Source organism: Lacerta agilis, chromosome 7 (assembly GCF_009819535.1).
Source record: "Lacerta agilis isolate rLacAgi1 chromosome 7, rLacAgi1.pri, whole genome shotgun sequence".
Classification (NCBI taxonomy): Eukaryota; Metazoa; Chordata; class Lepidosauria; order Squamata; family Lacertidae; genus Lacerta; species Lacerta agilis.
In genome coordinates this window covers 59,580,633-59,603,235 of record NC_046318.1, presented here as the reverse complement: position 1 = coordinate 59,603,235, position 22,603 = coordinate 59,580,633, and positions in this window count along the sequence as shown.

The following is a 22,603-nucleotide window of genomic DNA, read 5'->3' as shown; positions in this document are numbered from 1 at the left end:
ATTTTTATTTTTTTAAAAAAACCTTCCCTATACAGTCATACCTTGGGTTGCGCTTGCTGCAGGTTGCGTTCGCTGCAGGATACGATCACACCAAACCCAGAAGTACCAGAACGGGTTACTTGTAGGTTTCGGCACTCACGCATGTGCAGAAGCACTAAATCGCGCTTCACGCATGTGCAGAAGCAGCGAATCGCAACCCGCGCATGTGCAAACACGGTGCTGCGGGTTATGGATGCTGCGGGTTGCAAGCGCGCCTCCCGCACAGATCACATTCGCAACCTGAGCATCCACTGTACAGGATTGCCTTCAGTCGGCTTGGAGGTTGGATAGAGACATCCTAAGGAAAAGCAGGACATTCTGGGATCAAATCAGTAACCAGGATGGCTTCTCTAAATCAGAGACGTCCCTGGAAAATAGGGACACTTGGAGGGTCTCACCTTGATTCCCCCCCCTTTAACTCTGCTCCTTCATTTCCTCTTTATGCCTCAACTGAGTTGCTGAAATTTGGATGTGTGCAGTTATACAAATTCTAAACTCACAATTCTGAGAGGAGGAATTGTGGGATGTGCAAAGATTAGACCCAGGATAATGAGAAGACAAACTGGTGTAAAATTAAACAAGAAGCAACAAGGGTTCTAGTGCAGGTACAGTGTGTTGTTGCTGCTTGTCTAGCCTTCCATGGTAAACAGCTGGCCCTGGGATGCAGGCCCTGTGTAGGCAGCACGCACCTGAATGCCCAGATTTACATAACAGCTAGGATAAGTGCTGCCCAGAAACTCAGCACAGCCACATTACAGTCTGTTCTCAGTCTGTTCTCAATTCTGCGTTATCAGTTGCTGCAAGCAGGGAAGAGAAGGCAGTTGGTTGGTCTGATAACACATTTAACTTCATGCAGCCTTCACTGTAGGTCTTACCCTATGAAACACCACCCAGTTGCTCTCTGCCTGTGGGAAAGTTAATGTTTTTCTGAGCAGTTTCACATATTGTACTTTTGTTACAATATGTAGCAAAATCCATTGTTAGCGGTCCTATCTGGTTGATAGGCATGCAAACATAAAAATCAGAATGATGGTGTTTGAAAACATGGAGCTCAATGTTGGAGATATATCTTCCTCTTCCCCATTCAAAACTGCTCTTGTGCTATTAATAGAAAGTTCATTCCGTATTAGTAAGGTCACTTTGCTGTTTACGTTGAATATAGCCAACCCAGGTCAACCATGTTGCTTTCTAGTAGACCCCGTGTGACTCTAGATCAACTAAGGGCAAATTTAATGTTCTAATAATATGTTGTGGGACCCATCTGGGAAGGTTCCTGAGTGGTCAGGAAGATAAAGTCAGCTTCATTGAATGACCCCAGCTTCTTCTTCTTCTCCTCAGAATACTAGGACCAGGGTTCATCCAAGGATGAGAGGTTCAGGGCAGATTGAAAAAGCACTTCTTCACATAGCTGATAGTTAAGCTATGAAATTGGCAGCAAGACATTGTATTGTCCACCAACATAAACAACTTTAAAAGGGGATTGGGCAAATTGATGGAGAATGAGGCTTCCTATGGCTACCGATCATGACAGATATTTGTTACCTCAAGTATCAGAGGCAGCACACCGGGGAGAGGGCTATTGTGCTTCCAATAGGCATTTGATTGCCTAGGCCGCAGGCATGGCCAAACTTTTCCCTCCAGATGTTTTGGGACTACAACTCCCATCATCCCTAGCTAACAGGACCAGTGGTCAGGGGTGATGGGAATTGTGGTCCCAAAACATCTGGAGGGCCAAGTTTGGCATGCCTGACCTAGGATGTGGAACAGAATGCTAGACTAGATGGGGCCTTTGGCCTGATCCACCTGGCCTCTTCTTATCTTGTTATAGGTTACTTGGATCTGTTCTGTACCTGTTTCTCCTCATCATGTACTTCCTTTGTGTGCTGTGGCATTCTTGGCAGAGCTGACATTTTGTCTACTATTAGGCATGAAGCTGATTGATTTCAGTGGAACAAACTAGTGTTTTTTTCTTCACCAACTATTAAGTGTGTTATCTGACCAACCTCTGACCAACTACATTGTGTACATAGGAGGCACAGAACCTTTGACGTGCTTTACGTTTGGGCTAGTTGTTAAAAATTGTGATTCAAACTAATCCAAAAGAAATCTGACAAAAATGAATGGGAAATGGGATTGATGTAACTGATCCTTAAAGCAATGTATTGTCATTGTGGTGTGATATACTAAAACTATGGATTCGTGTTTTTCCTCCTCTTGTGATTGATACCATATTTGCCTTTAGCAAGATAGTTTTGCAAAACTAGTGTGATGTATTATTTTGCTGTTTCCTGAAACCATGGGTGACACTCATCCCATTGTTGACCTCCCTACTTTTCCTCCTCCTGTATCAGCCTATATTTGCAATGCAAAGATCTGGTACAGGGAAAGGGATGGAGAGCTGCCAATGGCACTAGATCAGATGTTAACACCACTGCAGTAACTATTTTGGGCTATGAGCTTTGGAAGAGACCAGATACGAACAGTGCCATCTCTAGAAATAAGTGCTTGTGCATTTTTTGTTTCATGAACATTTATAGAATAAGGGTCATTGATTGGAAATTGCAGCCAGTCCTGAATAAAATCCAGGCTTGATGTTGTTTGTCATATTCACTCTTCACATTTTTTAGGTGAAATCTTAAAATGTCTTAGCTGCTTTGGAAAGAAATACACCTTTCCTCCCTGGAGAGAGGACAGTCCTATAATTCACGGTAAAGAAAAGAGACCCTCACAAGTGTTGTAGAAGTATGTGAACATATCCTCTGTCCTGAAACAAATACCTTTAAAGGTGATGAATGTCTAGCCTTTTTCAAGTGTCCCCCCCCACACACAATTAACACTGCACAAAGGAAGGAAAGCAGAAAATTCCATAAGGGCCGGCCCATGCATGGGGCAAGGTGAGGCAACACCTTAGGTAGCAGGATTCACAGGGGCAGTCGATCCCAACGTAGATATTTATTCCCCCTTTGTTCCTAGTGTCGATCTTCATTCCCCTCTTCTTTCCTGGAGGGGAAGTGGTTGCCATTTCGTGGTTCACCTCAGGTGCCAACAGGGTTGTCTTAAGGATATCCGGCGCCGTGGTTCAAAGATCCCTCCGGTGCCCTGCCCCCCCGGGTTCACCTTTTTGCAGCGCTGCTGGCAGCTTTGCGGGGCTGGAGGAGGTGGGCAACGGCTGGAGGGCGGCTCCTCCAGCGGGAAAGAGGTGGAGACTGTGGGCACGGTGCTGCTTCAGCACGACAGACGAGGGCAGTGAGCTGATGCCGGGAGGCGCCGCGTCCAGCCTCCGCCTCTTCCCAGGCACCCTCAAGAACTTGTCGCGAACTTGGATCCCTGGAGCCCCGTGCCACTTGCCTCTATGGGCAAGATGCCCCTGGGTGCCAATATGTATTGTGCCGCCCTGACTTCCATCATAGACGCCAGTTGCATAACCCCCACGCATTAGGGGCTGAATGTTTGTATCAGGAAGCCTTGTTTGTTGTCTCCCTGCACGATATGGAACCCTGAACTTCCAAGAGTCTTAATTTGCAGAGAACGCCTACATTGAAGTTCAGCCTCTGTGGGCAGCAGGACCAGGGATGGTGAAGCAAGAGAAGTAATGGGGATAGGAAGCACCCTCCCTGATATGCGATGATAATTCCTGGATGGGGGTAGGGGGAAGAAGGCCTGAACAGGGTTCCTATTCAAAGCAATTCCAACACAATTAGAGTGCTAGGCCTGTTTTCACCCACAGTGGTGGTTTTTTGTGGGGGAGGGAGTGTCAGAGGCAAATGTGGAATGCCTATACCATACACACAAGCAGATATTGAGGATGAGCCTCAAGCCACATCTGCCTAAGTTTCCCCCACACACACACTTCCCCAAGGGTTGGATGCTGTAATTCACAACATCTAAATGCATGCAGTCAATGCCAAACCTTTGCTCTTTGGCATGAGAAGCAGGGATGAATGTGAGAAGCCCAGTGTGGACTCTGCTATTCTTGTACACAATGTAAGTGTGCCCCCCCCCGCCCGCCCCGAAAGACTGACTTATTTGGAGGGATTGGGGGATTCTTCCTTCCTAATTCTGATTTGGTACTGCAGGACAGAATCAGGAGGAGAGATTTGCTTTGATCAAACACATGGGCTCCCCCACAAAAAAAATTTTTACGGAACTTTTAAACGTTTGTGTTTTTTTTTTAAAAAAAAAAGAAAAATAATCTAATAAAAGATGTTAGATAAAAGGGTGTTTGGAAGTGGTGTGAAAGCAAAACTAATGTTTGATCTAAATATATGCTTCACAACAAAAAGGCTGTAACGAAAAGGCTGTGCTGTTTCCAAGATGTGTGGGCTCCACTCACTGCCATTGCTACCCTCCAGTGAGGCAGCCTGAATACGAGTGTTGGGAGTTTGCCAGGTACCTTCGACCATTTTATCAGTGAGGACCACCACCACCCTCCCCTACTATGGAAGCAGAGTATCCAACATGCTTTGAACGCATTTTAAGCCCATACGGCACAGTTGCTTCTTTCCCTTCATTCTGGAAGCTTGTTTTCCTATCTCAGTGATTTCTGAGTCATCTCATCTCCACCTTGTGTAAATCAGACATGATGACATCAGTACACAAGATGACAGTGTGTCAGCTCTGCAGCACACACTTTTACACCTTCCAAATCAGGTTGCGGCAGAAGCCAAATTTCTCCACTGAACCCAGGAAAGAAAGTTACCACCCAGTATTTTGCTCAGCTGTTTGTTGTATTGATGTGATAATATAGGAAGCTGCCCTGGTCCAGCATTGACTGGCAGCAGTTCTCTGGGAATTGAGATCAGGCTTGACCTGGAGATATCAGGAATTAAATCTAGGACCTTCTGCACGACTAGTAGATAAGTGAAATACAGTAGGCTTACTTTATTTTGATTGGTGTCTAATGGAAGGAACAATAAATGCTATTCTTATAAATGCTATTCTAATGCTTCTCATTTCTCTGCACCCCGAACTTCAGCCTACAGAGGCCTCTGATGAATCCAGTGGTTCCCAACCTTTTTTTGGCCATGCCCCACATAAGCATCTCTAAAATCCTGATTCCCCCCCACCCCCGGTGACATATAATTCTTATTATTCAAAAAGTGAACTATTCACACGGAGGAAGCCTAAAAGGCCACTCACCGTTATTAACTCATTCTCGAATTTCCCCTCTTAAAAATCAAATTGCCCCCCTGTGGGGCATGTGCCCCACATTGGGAACCATGAGATGAACAATACAAGTGCTTAAAGGGACTCAGGTGTGTCCGGAACATTCTGTACTTCTTTTAGTGGGTTCAGAGATTATCTGGAGAGGTCTGCCATCCCAAAATACCAAGATTAAAAAGCTGTGCCAGAACTGAGTTCCAGTGAGTTCTGGCTGGGGGGAAAGCCCAGTTTACACCCCAGTTGACAACCCGCCCACCCCCTACAGTCTATTTATTTCAAAACTCTAAAAAGTGCAAATTGTTAGGAGCAGCGCTTTTTGGGGGGGTGCAGGGGTACGGATACCCCTAAACATTTTGTGAATCTTTGTATTTTTCTCCATTTAGTGTGTTTATTTTTCTGGAGTCAAAATGAGAGTACCTCTAAACATTTTTTTGGGGGGGGGGGCACTGGTTATTCCCCTCACAGAGCTACAGTCCCCAGAATTCCATGGGAAGAGGGGTTGACTGTTACACCACCCTGAAAATTGTAGCTCTGTCAAGGGAATAGGGGTCACCTCATAACTCTCAAAGCCCTTAACAAACTACAGTTTCCAGAATTCCTTGGGGGAAGCCACAACTGTTTAAAGTGATAAGATACTGTGTTATGTACTGAGTTGAATAGGATCCAAACTGCAGCAGTCTGATTGGTCCTAGAACAATAGGATTGAGATTGCAGCAGTCTGACTGGTTCCAGAACAATAGGATTGAGATTGCAGCAGTCTGATTGGTCCCAGAACAATAGGATTGAGATTGCAGCAGTCTGATTGGTCCGCAGGAGCCACCCAATCCAGCTCCAGGTGGAAGTGAATCTGCACTCCGATTGGCATACAGGAGTATCCCGGAATTAGCCAATCATGTGGGGCCCATTGTGTAAATAGTGTATATAAAGCAAACGTTTTGGGGGAACTACATTCCTCACTACTATGAGCTGAATAAAGAGCATGAAATTCACACTCGACTCCAAGTATATTTCATACTGCTTTAAATCTACAGTGTGTATGAGGCCTTAGTGGCAAGCAATGCTGTTGGGTGAACTTCGTTACAGCATCTTCAGGAGTCATAACTCCGTGCTCACCCTTTACGATGTTTACATTCCCTCTCGTACACCTCTGTTCCCCACACTCAATAATTTATCCAGGCAGTCCCTTCTCCATCTGGCTATTCTGTGCTATGTTGGATTGCAATAGGGGTCTGCCTGCCTTGGTGTAAATGATAGGAGCTGACTTCTTGTCGTCAGCAGTGTTTCTAACATACAGGAAAGAGGTCAGACGAGTTCACAGAGCCCTCGAGGAACACTCGTTTTGCAGAAACTGACATCATAGGAAATCTGAACAAACCAAGCAGAAATCAGCCAAAGGAGATTTTAGTTTCTGCCTACCACTTTAGAAGAGGGGGAGCTTTATAGTGTAGCGGTTTAGCAGTCTCTTGGGAGATCTATTTGGATTTGCAGATAAACTAGGGCTGATTTCCTTGAAAAAACTAATGAATAAATGCTTTTAGGTATTTACTGATTTTCATTATCTTAATTCAAAGGGGTTGGGGGAGGCAAAAGGAAGCTGCTTCCAAGCCGTATTGTCTTTGTAGAGTAGTCTAAGGACCCTTTCATATCGTATACACTTTTGCAGAAACAAAAACAGGAGGTATTTTTTTTTATCTTGCAACAGCCACCACAAATGGTTGGCTGGCTGGTTGTGTTAGCCTTGATGGGTCATAAACTGTGCAAGCCTAATGCAGTGCATGGAAGGGAGCCATGCACCTCAGTAAATATATGCCTCTGATACTCTAACTGTTGCAGCTTTGAGGTGCATATGTGTGTGCATACTACCTTTTTGCGGGTGTTTTACAGATATATGAATGGGAACTTTAAATAGGAAGCTGATTTATTCCAAGGCAGACCATTGGCCCTTCTTGTTCAATAATGTCTACACTGACTGGCAGCAGCTCTCCAGTTTTTCAGACGAAGGTCTCTGGCAGTCCTAGTGGGAGATGCTGATGATTTAGCCTGCATGTAAAGCAGATGATTTACCTTTGAAATACCTGCCTTTACTGTGAGGTTTGCAGCATGTTTAAAGGTTCCACTGTAGCCGTGTAAGCTTTGTTTTTGCAGTTAATTTCTTTGCTTGCTTTTCTTCCTTGGAACTGGGTAGCAAAATTTGCCTCTCATCTCTCTCCCTGCCCCTACCCCCCCCTCAACATCTTGTGCAGTTCAGCTCCTTGAGACAGGGGCGTCGCTGGGGGGGGGCGCAGGCCGCCCCGGGTTCCAGGGGAGGATGGTGACTCTCAGCATGCCCACCCCATAACTCATAAGTTGCTCGTTTGCTTTTTCCTTCCTGCTGGGAAGAGCCACAGAAGCACAGCTCTGCCCAGCCAGGGCTCCACCCAGCAGCCTGGCACATTTCACCAGGGCACTGCCCTCTCAGGAGTCACAAAAGTGCCATCTTCAAGGGGTGACATTTTGCACCTCCACCTAGAGCCTCAAGCACAAGCCAGAGCAAATCCAGTGGCTTTGGGCTTAGGACTCACCACAGCACTGCAAAAGCATTAGCTTCTTGCTTTACTCAGTCCACCTGGACCTGAATGGGTTTGGGCAGATGTGGGGAGAGGTGACAAAAAAATCTGCACTGGGTACCACTTGGGCTTGCTACGCCTCTGCCTTGAGATTGGGATGGAGTCCTGAGGAGATTCTGAGAAGCAATGTAAATCCCATGAAATTGTGCGTAGGGTTGAAGTCTTACAGTGCAAACCTAGGCACGTTTTGCTGAGAACAAAGCCTCATTACATTCAATGAGGCATACAGCCAGCTGTTTATAGGATCAGAGTTTCTCCCATTTTTGCTATCTGACCACCCATCTTTTAAAAGCAGGTGTAGTTGTATTTTATACAATAATGGTCCCAGCCAAACTTTCCCATGATGAAGAAAACTTCTTTCCTCCAAACCAGATCATGCAGGTAATGGGAGAACCCTTGGAAATTGCTATCCATTATTTTATGCCTCCTCTTCCCTCTTTCCAAAGAATTGATGCTTTTGAATTATGGTGCTGGAGGAGACTCTTGAGAGTCCCATGGACTGCAAAAAGATCAAACTTATCCATCCTTAAAGAAATCAGCCCTGAGTGCTCACTGGAAGGACAGATCCTGAAGTTGAGGCTCCAGTACTTTGGCCAACTCATGAGAAGAGAAGACTCCCTGGAAAAGACCCTGATGTTGGGAAAAATGGAGGGCACAAGGAGAAGGGGACAACAGAGGATGAGATGGTTGGACAGTGTTCTCGAAGTGACTGGCATGAGTTTGGCCAAACTGTGGGAGGCAGTGGAGGATAGGGGTGCCTGGCATGCTCTGGTCCATGGGGTCACGAAGAGTTGGACACGACTGAACGACTGAACAATAACAACAACTTCCCTCTTTCATTTTGTTCATCATTAAAATAAATAAAAATAAATCATGTGAGTTAACTGATGTATACTACTGTGCCTTGTTTGCTTAGTGCCTTGCAGCGTGGTTGTTGGTTTTTAGTTTGTGCTTCCTTTGAACAGCGCAGGCGTCGTCATGAATTCTTAACAAAAACTGTTGTGTAATGCGATCTCTTAAAGATGTCTATCTGTGTAGGAACTGCTGTTGTTTCTCAGAACTTATGAAAACTAGATCCAAGCGACTGAAGGCTGTCAGTGCCTTTAATAAATGATGGTGTCACGCAGAGCTGCACACAGGCTGCTGTTGCTTTAAGAATTGGGTATATTTGATAGCCATAACTTAGGAGCCTTCTCATAAAGTCCTCGGGATCATATACGATACTTCCCATACACAATCAGAGAGCCCTTTTGTTCTGTCAAGTCCGCCAGAGATAGCTCAGCAATCTTCTTTACCTTTCCAGCCCAATCTCCAGGTTACCAAAAGGTGACAAGACCATTGCCTGCTTGCAAAGGGACCCTAGTATCAGCAGCCATTCCAGCTGGAAGGAGCGCAGTGCCTTCCCATGAAAACACACAGTTAAAAATATCACATTCTCCCCTGTGCTTCGTCCCACATCCAATATCCAAGGAGGCCTCATGTTACTCAGGGTGACCAAGAAAACAGTATGTAAGTGATACATCTCTGTTAGACTGTCGAGTGTCAGTTGTTTTAGTAAACGGTTTTTATTTTCTTTGATAGTGAATACTCACTGTTTTCTGTTTTCTGTCTTTTAATTTTCCTCTGGAATAAACTGTACACAATTGGATTCTGGGCTGTTTTAGATTTTCATAATGCCCAAGGCTAAGTGTAGAACTGCTAACTGTCCCATTGTAAATGACACATCCCAGATCACAGAAGCCAATCCCTGTTTCTGTTTCTATCCCATAATGCCCCGTGGTTTTGGTTCAGCGCTATATATATAGTTTGACACACTTTGTAGGCTTGTTATGCAATATCAGCAACGACAATTTTGGTTTTCTATGTGATGGGATGTAAGTCTTCCTTCTAGGCTGCTTATGGAGATGAATAAATGCAGGTCTCTATCCAGTAATCTATGTGCAAGTGGATTCAGAGCCAGCTGAGTTTTCATCGCTAACACGTCTTTGTGTGTATATTTATTCCTTCTTGTTTACAATTACATGGGTACGGAGAGGCTCTTTGAACTGCCTTCCTGTGCAAGGAAATTTTCCCACTGCTCCATCTTCTGAGACAAATCCTCAGTAAGCAACTAAATTCCTCAGAGTCATTACAATTAATCCCCATGGGGTCAATAGGATGTTTGCACGAATAGTTTAGGATCACATCCTTAGAGGGGGGAGGGGGCTTACTACTGGGTCTATATATCCCTCTCGACTTTGGTAGTTCCCCTAAACAAAATTGTTGAGGGTCTCGACTGTATTAGAACAGGCTTCCATAATTCTAGAAAATAATCCATGAGTTGAGAAACCTCAGTTAAATTAATAAAATGTATTAGTGTTTAAAGAATAAGCACTTATTCAGTCTACTTATGGCTTCACTCCTGATAAATCTTATCCATTAGGCTCACCACCAGTAAGTGGGTCTGTTTTAAACCACAATAGTAGTAATCTTCCCTGCTTGGTTATTGATCACCAGCGTATGATGTATTTACTCGTCTCTCTTGTAGCTATGGTAACTGCATATGATGATATACTAAAGATTCAAATAGCAGCTAACTATGGAGTAAACTCTGTATAGAAAGAAGGTGATATTATTTATTCCAAAATGACATTTACTTAATTTTCCCCTCGGAGTAAATGAGTTATTCAGCTTCAGTGGGATGAATCACTTGCGTTACTTACAGCTCAGTTTGGCAGTCAGAAAGAAAGCTGCTCTCTTGAGACTACATTCAAAAGCAACCAATATCTGTAGCTCTGTTGGAAGTCTTAGTTTAACGAAGGAACGTCATATCTGCAACTCGTAATTCATTCTGTTGTCCTCCCTTAAAAAAAACCGCTGATAAATATAGCAAAAGGTTTAAGGGTGTGGTGTAGGTGGTGCAGAGATTAAGAGCTTATCCAAATGATGCATTTCTTGATCATCATGTATCCTTCAGTTTTTCCTTCATGTCTTCATAGAGAACATTATGTGATTTCTATGGATTATGGAAAAGCAGTAGCCTTGCTTTGGGGAGAAGATGGTAAGAAAGGAAGAAGAAAAAATCTGCAGAATGTGGAGTGGAGTCTCAGAATTGTTTTCAGAGTAGTACTGAGTGTCCAAAAATGTGGGAGATACATCAAACAGATACATCTGTTCTACTTCCCCCCACTGTTTAGCTGTCCATATCAGTAATTACTTGTGTTAACTGTTTTTGACTGCATGGATTATTCTAATTTTAACTCTTTTTTTTCATACCAGAATATACCTTTACAAAAAATCATACTTGGTTATGTTTGAAGGGAAGAAAAAGTAAATAAATTCTAATAGACAGAGGAGGTGGAGAAACAGTGGGGGCTGAAAAATAAAGGGGGAATTTGCAATGGAAACTATTGTAAAAAAAAAAAAAACCTGAACATGTTAAATTATTTATTACCAAAAAACAAAAACAAAAAAAACCCATTTTTCATCACACTTCTTCATGGTATCATCCTCCAGTAATACTGGCTCTGCCTCTTTGCAATTATTCTAATTACTCAAAGGTCAACTTTAGTTCTTAAGGGACTGACCGAACATAAAGGAATCCCCCTAAGACTAAACTGGATGAAGTTCCCTCAGGAATCACTCAGCTCTAATTGTTGTAATTGTTTCTGGAAACTCAAAGGAGGAAGTTGCTCTTCTTGTGATGCACTTCTGCCATCTCAATTAATAATAATAATAATAATATATTAATAATAAATTTTGTTTATACCCCATCCTCCCCAACCAAGACCGGGCTCAGGGTGGCTAACACCAAGTATAAAAACAATTGATTAAAATACAACTTAAAAACAAGATTAAAATACAACATTAAAATGCAGCCTCATTTCAGTAGAAACTCAAATTACTGAGTTCTTTAGGACAACAGTGCTGTGTACAGGTCTTCTCCTCAAGATAAATGTTGCAAATTTGTCACCATGATCCTGGGCACCTCGATTTAAACTTAATTTGCAACCTGTTCATCTGTTTTCCTGTTGTCCCCAAATTAAGGGCCTCCTGGATTAATGTTTGTTTAGCACAGTAAATGTGCAGAGATGCTTAGGCCTATCTCACCCTCACATTAAAAAAACACTTACTGTCTTATTTTTCCTCTAGGAAGTTCCTCTGTTGCAAGGGTGCAACATTTTCCCGGCACTCGGATTGCATCATAATCTAGAAAAATGTATTTGATTTCCTCTCCTAGGGCTTCTGTTGCAATGGTATCTGCAGTGTGGAATGTGATTGCATAAGTGAGACTTCGCAAATTGTTTTAATATGTTCCTTTTCCTTTTCTTAAAGTACTGTACATACTTAGAGCTGAGTGACTAGAAATCACTGCAAAGTGATGTGCACCTAGTGTTATGAGTTTGATGCCAGTGTGTGAGACTGAGAGCAAACTAGAAGCTGGCAGAAGCTGGGGAGAGATATGCTTGATTTCTTTTTGAAACCAACACTGTGACTGTGGGAAAAGCAATATATTTTGGACAGTGCTATTTTTCTAGAAAAAAAAGAAGTGCCATAATTCACTTAGAATGCATCCCCTGTTCTCTTATAATGGCAATGGCACCCACCTGAGAGGCGCCGGAACTGAGTTCCGGTGAGCTGCCGCTAAAAAAGAAAACCCTCATTTTGGGGTGCTGATGCTGTGATGCTCCATCTTCAGCTCAGGTTGTGTATATGTGTAAATAAACCATATATCATAAAGACACCACAGTCTCCTCTGTTCCTCATTCCAAGGAAACCAAATGCTGGGTGAGCACCGGGAACCCCTGGAATCTTGCACTGCTCAGAGATTGGGGCAATATGTAGCAATCTTGATAAATATTTAGTCTATTAAAGGGGGGGCCTTCTAAGCCTGCTGGCTGATAACAGTCCAGAAACATCTGGAAGGTCACAGGTTCCACACCTCTCATTTATTGGAACTTGTACATTCTATTTTCAGTCCAGGATGGCGGAACATGGAAGACAGCTGCTACAAAACAATCCCAGTGGTGTTAGCTACAATGCACGGACAGTAGAGGAGATTCTATAAGGGACTTTCATGGATTTATGTTTCTATTCCAGTATCATAGTTCTCTTTCACCCCATTTCATTCTACACCTCTTAAGCATTACTTCCAGTCATCCTACCTGTTTTAGAGTACAGTGCATGTCTGGTGATTTCTCAACTTCCCAACTGCATGAGTAGCTTGTTCAGCAGACACTTTGACCCCAATTAAGAGAAAGTCCCACAGAAATAAATGGAGCAGTCTAGCTAAAATGAACTTTTACTTCTTCACGTCGATGAGATTTGTTTCTGGATCGGGATGCCTGAGTCCAATAACTTCTTTTTCCTGTCCCTCCAGAGATTCTTTTCTTGCACAACAGCTCTTCCCATTCCATAAACTATAATTCCATTTCATTGTTTATATGACTGTGTGATAGGTGTTATTTTAAGCTCTTCTTTTGTCCTATTCTTCATATACAGCATGTTTACATTCCAAGTCAGTTCCCTTCTAACTATGGGCCATTTTATCAACACACGGGTGCACATGTGACAAACTAGACCTCTCAAAATATCCTAGCACAAGGGATCCATGTGGCTGATTTAGGGGCAACTAGGCTTCATGCCAGCTTCATACCCGCTGAAAATTCTTATATGTCTAACTGACTGCCAGCTACTGAATATGACAGCTGATATTGTAAATACTGCTGCATTCTATTCTGTATTTCTTTTCATAGCCGGAACTGTTTCATTTCATCTCTACTCTTTATTAGGACTATTCCACTATCTCTCTTTGCTCTTGTATTCTTTCTCTCCCACACCCTTTACTGGATGTTAATTTAATGAAAATGTGGTGCACAGAATTAAACAGAGCAACCTTTTCGTGATTGTGTATCACCAGGCCAAGAGAAGCTCCATTGGATAAGTTCACATCAACACTGTATATTTGAAGCACTCTTATACCAGTCATGGCTTACCTAAAACAATCCTGGCAACTGTCATTTGCAAGCCCACATGCTAAAACCTGTCCCCAGAGCCTACCCTGCCCCCCAGAAATGAGACATGACAACAATGTATGGGTTTAAATTAGGCCACAACTTTATTGAATTTCAGGTGTAGGAACCTTGGCTCAGGCCTCGGAAGGTATCCCTCTCATACCCAACAGGGGCTGAGGATGTGCAGGCCAGTCAGGTGCAGTGGGAGGGGACTGTAAAGCATGAACTTACACAGCGTGCCCTCCCACCTCACCAACGCCGAGAGTTTGACCTATTTGCCGCCACTCTAGGGCCAGTGACTCCAGCAATCAACCCTTTACCGGGCCCTGCAAACTCCGCCGCATGGGGGTGCATGAGGATGTTACCCCCACCACCACCTCAAAGATAGACTATAGAATACCGACCAAGGCCCAAAACCGCCACCCGAGACCCCAAGAAGGGGTCTCGCCGCCAAGAAACCTACAGCTGAAAGCTCCTCCCCCCAAAGAAGGGTCACGCCCAGCCGTCCACCCAATCCTTGAGGCCTTGGTGCACATTGCACAACCAGAGATTGTTTCCTGAGGGGGTCAAATGCACTCCATCCACCCTGAGATGGGGGCGGGGCGACGGCCACCCTGCAGCAAGCACCTTGCCAGGTAAGGTCGCACAGTGTTGCAAACTCCGCCCACCTCTTGGGAGGGGGTGAGCGGTCATTGCTGAAGATGCTGGGAACATGGGCGTAGCCAGGAGGGCAAGAGGGGAAGCTGCCCACCCCTCAAATCAAGTAAATAAATAGAAATACTTAACTAAGTCACCAACTGCATTGCAGATAACTCAGTTCTGCCCCCCCCCCCCGAATAAATCCTGCCTACGCCCGTGGCTGGGAATTGTAGATTTCTGAGGGGTAAACTACAGCTCTCCTAGGTTTCTTTGAGGGTAACCCAAGGCTATTAAAATGACTTAATTGTACTTCAAATGTTTGGTGCTTTAAATGTTGATGCATCAGAATGCTGTTGAAGGCAGAAAAGCAGTGACTGTAAACAAAACCCCAATGAAGAAACCCTAATTTGCACTACTGCAACTAAAACCATGCAGTTCTCTGACACATGACACTGACAAGCCTTAAATATCGAAGCCAGAAAATTAAGTTGCCAAGTTTCACTAGCTGTTCTGACCTTGCAACTCATTTAGCCTGATAAAACAGTGGTGGGCAACCTGCGCCCCCCCCCAAATGTTGTTTGATTCCAACTCCCATCAGCCCCAGCCAGCATGGCCAACGTTGGCAGCTATGGCCCGGCAATACCAAGAGGATGCAGTTTCCGCATCCCTATTCTAAAATGTCAAAGATGTTGAGGAACAGAATCAACACATCAATCAGCAAGGGCAGCCCCTACACCTGTACTGAACCTGTACGTGTATCTTTCTTGTGCAAGTGGGCAAATTGTGCCTTCACTCTGGTAGCAGGATCTTTATTCCATATCACAGGAGCCACTGTTTCAGGGCAGCAATTTATAGCCTGTGGGGCCATGAATAGGAAAAAAAATAGACTAGATGGGAAAACAAAATGTTAGGGTAATGTCCCTCTGCTCCTGGCGCAAAGAATTCCTACGTCCAAAAATAAACAAAAATACACAGGGAAAAACCTCCCCAGGCCTTTTCTGCTTCTCCCAGTTGACTTAATTCAACAGGGGCCTTGACCTGCCAGTGAGTACGTTCTGCTTCTCATCCCCAATGCACCCCCTCTCAACAGGAAAACACCACCAATTCATGCAGTGGGGAGGGCAGACCATGGCATAAAAGGTCATCATAGCATAGGAAAGCATGCTAAAAAGACAGAACAGCTGCCCAAGCAGAAGATGAAGGGGAAGTTTGCAGATTGCAAGGCAGGGGGAGCAGATCTCTAATTGCTGCAGAGCTATTTAAACAGTACTTGTTATTTAGAAGCGGTAATTTAATTGTACAAATATGTCAGACTATCAGAAATAACTTTTCAGTTACTGAATTGCAGGAGAATCCTGATTTCACACACCCTCCTACAGTAGTGGCAACAAAGATTTTGCAAATTCAAGATAATACAATCTATATCTGTAAGTCTGATCGTTGCAGAGACATTCATGTTTGTAAATCCCATTTTTGTGTGTGTGTCAGCATCCTTTGCAGCAGATTGTGTAATGTTCAGATGCTTATCAAGAGGAACACTTTCTGTTCTTTTACTGGAAGATTTAAGCAAGTGAATTGGAATACAGTACTGGCAAATGCTGTGGGCGATTTCAGGCACATTCAAAGCCAATGCAAATAGTTTTGTCCCATATACATAACCATGTGTGGGTGTCCATTATTGCACAGGAGCCAGGTTGTGGTGTAGTGGAAACTCGCAGAAGTTCTTTGTAATCACGAGGAGTCAGGTTGCATATCCTCCTCCCTTTTCCATCCTCAGTCTTGAAATTAGCAAAGTAAAGTTGCTGGTGAGGAAGATACAATTAGTTGAGAACACCTTCCGCTGCCTATGACCTTAGCCAAGCCACACCCAGGTGCCTGACCAGTCGGGAATGGTACCTGATAGCCAGGTGGAATCAATCAAACCTATTAAGTTAACTATATAAACGAAGGAATGAAGGGGACCGATTGGGCTTCACCACAGACCAGGTACCGGGTGCTGTGGGTTTCCTGGTGTGAGGGGTCTCTCTCGCCGCTCCTTTGGGGCCCCGGGTGGCAGAAGAGGAGATTGTGCTTGGGCTTTTATCAGGTATGCTACATTTGTCTGCTGCTGATTGTATCTAGGAATAAAAGCATATTTGTTCTTCTTCCATTGGTGTGTTCATTGGATCCAGATCCTAAAAGAACCCTGCCCCTTGGCAGAACATGTGGCACTAAGGTTGCATTCCATCTAAGCATTGTTGTTTAGGAGTAAGTCCCACTCAACTTAGATGACTTGCTCCAAGTACAGTGAACATGCTTCGTATTGCTCTGTAGTTGAACCTTATCAAGAATAATTTCTGCTCCATTTATATATTAAATTTATATCCCTAGGTAGAAAGGGGGAGGTGCATTGCTAGGTCCCATCCAACTCTATCATTCTATGTGGATGGTTTTGGTTGCCAATTGGCTAATCGGAACACTAATGCCAGTTGCCAAGCCCAGGTAACATATAATTTCAGATAATATATAATTTCTCTAACCTGTGCATTTTTCAAAGCCACAAAGAGGAACGAAACTGGTATCTGAGCAAAATTTAAGTGTAATACCCAAACCACATTTCCCTAAGTAGACACTATTAATTTCAGAACAAACCCTCACTGATGCACAAACCGATGGGGCTGTATCTACAGATAAGAGTGAAGACCCTCCAGTTCTCCCCATTTTCCAGGGAAACTCCTGGATTTACAGAAGCTGTCCTGGTTTCTGATTTGATCCCGGAATGTCCTGCTTTCCTTAGGATGTCCCTATTTTCACTGGAGAAATATTGGAGGGTATGGAGTTATCCTACCCCCAAGCCAAGGAGATAAGTAGGCCTACCTATACAACCTATAGAAGACATCTGAAGGCAGCCCTGTATAGGGAAGTTTTTAAATGTTTATTTTTCATTATGTTTTCATATATGTTGGAAGCCGCCAGAGTGTCTGGGGCCCGGTATGAGAGTGGAATACCATATTGGGCCGAATATAAGCCGCACCTCTTTTTTTCCAATTTCGGACCCTGAAAAGTTAAAGTGCAGCTAATATTCGCAACTTTTTACCAGATGCTGCTGAAAGTAGCTGGGGAGTGTTCACACTCCCTAGCTGCTTGGCAGGGGGGAGAGTGGTGGGGCTGCCTCCCAGCTGGTTGGCCTGTGCACGCTACCCCCATCGCCAACCAGCTGGGAGGTGGGCACCCAGTTCTCCAAGCCTGTGCCGGCACTCTAAGACCCTCCCGACACTACCACCCTGAACAGGGGTGGCCGGCACCCGGCTTGGGGAGTGGGGAGTGAGCGTCGGCACCGGCTTGGTGGCCGCACCCACAAATAAGCCTTGAATTTTAAGAGTGTGGCTTATATGCAGGTGCGGCTTATATGTGGGCCAATGTATGGTAATTTGCTTTACACATCAAAGGAGGCCCGTGCCTTGCTCCTCACCCTCTCACTAAGCAGAAGTGACCTGCTCTGTGGGGAAACCAGGTGAGCTATGGAGCTGCACCCACGCTGTGCCTCACTGGCTGCTACTGTTGATAAGCATAGATGTAAATTTAGAAATATTTACTACTATTTAATTGCCTCTCATTATCATGAGGAAGACTGTGGCCTATGGACAGCTTGAGGGCCTCTAATCCTCACCCTTCTAGGGGTTCTTTATCTTTAAACTTTTTCTTTAAACTGGACATGGTCAGCCCTTCAGAGGGCTCCTTCAGAAAGAGTCCTGTTCTCTGCCAGGCCTTCAAAAAGAGGGCTGGCCTCTGTAAAGTAGGACACTTGACTTCCCGAGATCCTGGCTAAACATGCACCAGTACCCCAGCAAACTCCAACCATCAGCTACTGTGTCTTTGAACCGGGCCTGTATTGCTGGATTTAGAACGTGTTGCTGAACAGCACTGCGAAAGCCTCAACATAAACACACCAAAACACCATGATGCTGTCAGCAAACAGATCTCTCAGGATGATTATCAGTTCTCCAGAAAAAAAAAAACACTTCCCTCATCTTGCAGAGTGTGTTTTAAAGGACACTTAACTTCTTCTGCTTGCATTGCGACGAGTCAGATACTGCTAGCTCATTGCCATTTGTCAACTGCTTCGTTTATTAAGGCCTAGAGTCTTGCTTTAATGTAACTGGACTTCTAGATTTCACTCTTGGGACTTTCTGTGTCTCTAGATTTTTATTCGGAGCAAAACACATAGCTTAAAGCAAAGAGCTTTTAAACTGTGTATCCACCATACCTAGGGTTGCCACATATTCATATCCAAGCGGTGATGATGAAGAGTTACGTTAAAAAAAGATAGGATCATATAGTATTGTTAGGTCAAAGGTCAAGTCAAAGCCTATTGCTAACCAGGTTGGAAAAATCATGGTTTCGTGTGGGAAGCAGATTGCTGCTTCCTCTCCTCTCCTTCTGCACAACCAGATTTCAAACTGGTTTGCCTTTGTAACCAAATGAGCATAGAGGTAAATTGTTATGCCTTTCACAATCTGCAAATATTGTAGGGAGTAAAGCAACTTTTCTGAGCCTACTTCCTCTTACTGTGAGCAATAAATTTGTAAAGACAGGGTTTTAACTATGCACTATGTGAATAGGTACAGGCGATGACTGATTTATGCATCACAGTGACCCGGAAGTGGCAGAAAAAGGAGGTGCAATGGGGCAAGGGTGGGCAGGGCACCAGGAACGTAAACCCTGCACAAATCAGTCGTTGCCTATACTTTCTTTTGCCTGTCCTGAATCTTCCAACATTCAGCTTCACTGGCTGTCCCAATGATATAAATAACCACAGAACATACAGAGCATCAAGGATTCCTCCCCTATCCATCTGTTTTGGCTGACCCCTGAGTTTTAACAAGGAATTTCAGTAACATGTGAGCAGATTGCCCAGTGGAAGCTGCATTCCAGAACAGACCTTACACCTAGCCTTCCTATCCCAGGAATTCTAAAGGAATCTGGACTATCACATACTATTTTTTCCATTAGCAGCTGAGGGCCACTGGCCTTTTATCAGCACCATTTTCATTCCTAGTGTTTACTTTCCAGCCCAGAGTCACATTTCCTGAATGAAAAGACACATTGTATTGGAATAGCTCTGACTTACAAGTTGTTCTCCCTTCTCTGCAGTGCCAGTTAAGTATCCAAGGTCAATCTGTCTTTAAGATGTACATTCTGCTCCTCTCTATGGGCGGCACAATAAAAGAGATCTAAAGGAAGTTTTAACTCAGTATTCTACTTACTTACAGAAATGAGGAAGATGCTGATTGGCCTCCTTTATATAAGGCATTACTGAAACAGCCAGCTCATCGCGTAAATGGCATTCCTGTCTAGAATTCTAATGCTCTCCTTAGCCATAGACTCAGTTTGATGTAACACAATATCCACTTTCTCATTTAAGTCAATTTGTATTTTCAATTCATAATGGAATTTAAGTTGGGGAGGAAAAAAGCTTTACTCCCCAGATTGTTTACTTTCTGAGGCACAACCTTAGGAATCTGTTTCCAAGTTTCCCTTTATGAACAAGAATATATATGAATGAGATAATATGTGAGTGACCATACAGCTGTGCTATAGTCCTCACTATGAAATCTTGCCGCACCCTAAATGACAGAAAAAGCTTCACACAAAATAAAAGCTTTAAATAGTTACCCTTTACTATCTATGGCTTGGAGAGGGGATACTTCACTATATTTAAAAGCCAAATGGAAAGCCAGTGTCCTACAAAACAACTGCTTGGTATTTCCATCATCATGAAGGTGTGTAGATGGACACCCCTATTCCCATGTTGGTTCCTGCCAGGAAAGTCCAGTGATGGAGGCTATATATCAGTCATGCTGGCCACAGCAATCACAGAGAAGGGGAAGTTATGCAATTAAGGCTGAATCTCTCTACAGCAGTCTTCCCCAACCTGGTGCCCTCCAGATGTATTCCAAACCTCATCAACCCAAATCAGCACAACCAATGATCAATTATGATGGGAGATGTAGTCCAAAGTAACTGGAAGTCAGCAAGTAGGGGACAACTCCTCTGCAGTGAACCACTCAGCTTTCCAGAGGAGGGACTTCCTTCTCCCCCCCCCCTCTCCCTACATGCCTGCAAAACATCACAGTCTTACATTTTTATATCAATAGGTTTGTTTGTTTGTTTGCTTGCTTGCTTGTTTGCTTTCTTAAACAATTCCTAGGAAATTCAACACAGAGATCTCAAAGCCAAATGCATGGAATTATGCAAGTGCAACAGGACTTCCCCGTTTGGGGCCCCTAAATTTGTTCGGGGGGGGGTTCCCCAACCCTCCAGAGCAGATCTGGGGGGGGCATGGGATGCACAGAGCAGGAAGGGGGGGAGAAAGTCCTATTCTGAAAGCAGCACTTCATTGAATACAAGCCAATATGCACACAAAACAAGAAAATGTGAATTGTGCATTTTGTCACTTTGCCTAGCTCTCCCTGCATCAGCTTGTAAGCTGTATTGTTTTGCTCCACATTTCTTCGTTTTCCAGGACTATAGAATAGGTACCGGTTTCCTTAGTGCCTCTAATTATATATTAAGGCAACATAGGCAGAATGGGGACACAAAAAGCATAGTATTATGTAGCTACTCTCCTGTGGATTGCATTGGCAGTTTGTTAGAGACAGGTTCAAATAGTAGGGAACAGAAACGTCTTTTAATGTGTCAGCATTTGCCACAAAAGTATCTATGCTATTATATGTGCTAGACTTCTCTAGGAAATAACAAAAGCTGCTTCAATGTATTTTTACGTGCGAGAACTCTTTCTCATTCCTCTGACTGGCAAACATTTACTTGTTCAGACACAGTCATGCATCAAGTTAGAATCATAGAATAGTAGAATTGCAGAGTTGGAAGGGACACCAAGGGTCATCTAGTCCAACCCCCTGCAGTGCAGGTATCTCAATTAAAGCATCCATGACAGATGGCCACCAAACTTTGCTTAAATCCTCCAAGGAAGGAGAGTCCACCACTTTCTGTCTGAAAGTTCTTCCTGATATTTAGTCGGAATCTCCTTGCTTGTAACTTGAGGCCATTGCTTCAGTCCTAGCCTCAGGAGCAGGAGAAAACAAGCTTGTTCCCTCTTCCGTGTGACAGCCCTTCAGATATTTGAAGATGGCTATCATATCTCCTCTTAGACTCCTCTTTTTCAGGCTAAACATACCCAGCTCCTTCAGCCATTCCTCATAGGGCTTCCTCCTCTGCACACATTCCAGCTTGTCAATATCCTGCTAAAGAGTTTGCAGATCAGGTTGTGAGATTTTGTGCCTCTTCTGAGATATACCAAGTCACCAAGCGGCCAGTGATTTCATTCACTGCCCTCACAGGCCTGTTACCAGTCCTCTGTAGGCCTGAATAAAATAAAAATAGGCTGTGACACATCATGTTGGCTGTCCTCCATGCTTTGGAATAGTGGGTACTTAAAATAACAAATTGTATATTTTGTTAGCACTCAGCGCATTATGCTGACCATTTGACCGTCTGTTTTGCAAGAGGCACTTTCAGCTGAGGAAGACAGAGAGCGCTTCCGAACTGATAAGAACTTTTGTTCTTGATTTCCTTTCAAATCCTCTGGTGAATGCCACCCTGTCCCCATTAGCAACTATAAACTAATCCCATGGGTGCTTTGCTACTTCATTTCAGATGGGGCCACCCCTTTGTATTTAATGCTCAGCCAAAATTAATCTACGGGCAAAGTGTTTTATTGCAAACAAGAGTGGAGAGCGCTTGGGCAATCTGGTCTCTTGTCCTTTAGGCTGTCTCTTTAGGTCTATTAGTAGGACTCTCTGCTGGTTCCTTCTTTCAAGGAACAGTTCCTTATTTAGAAATCCTAAATAAAGAACCATTCCTGCGAGCCTCTTGGCTGAGGGTGGATTTGAACCCCGGTTTCCCAGGTCATAGTCCGACACCCTAGCTCCTATACCACACTGGCTCTCAAAGAAAGAAAGATAGATAGATAGATAGATAGATAGATAGATAGATAGATATGGCTAGATGATAGATAGATACAGTGCTTTTTTTCTAGGAAAAGAGTTGCCAGAACTCACCATGAACACCTCCCTTGTTCTCTTATAAGGGCAATGGTTTTCACCTGAGAGGTGCTAGAACTGAATTTCAGTGAGTTGTAGCTGAAAAACATCCCTGGATAGG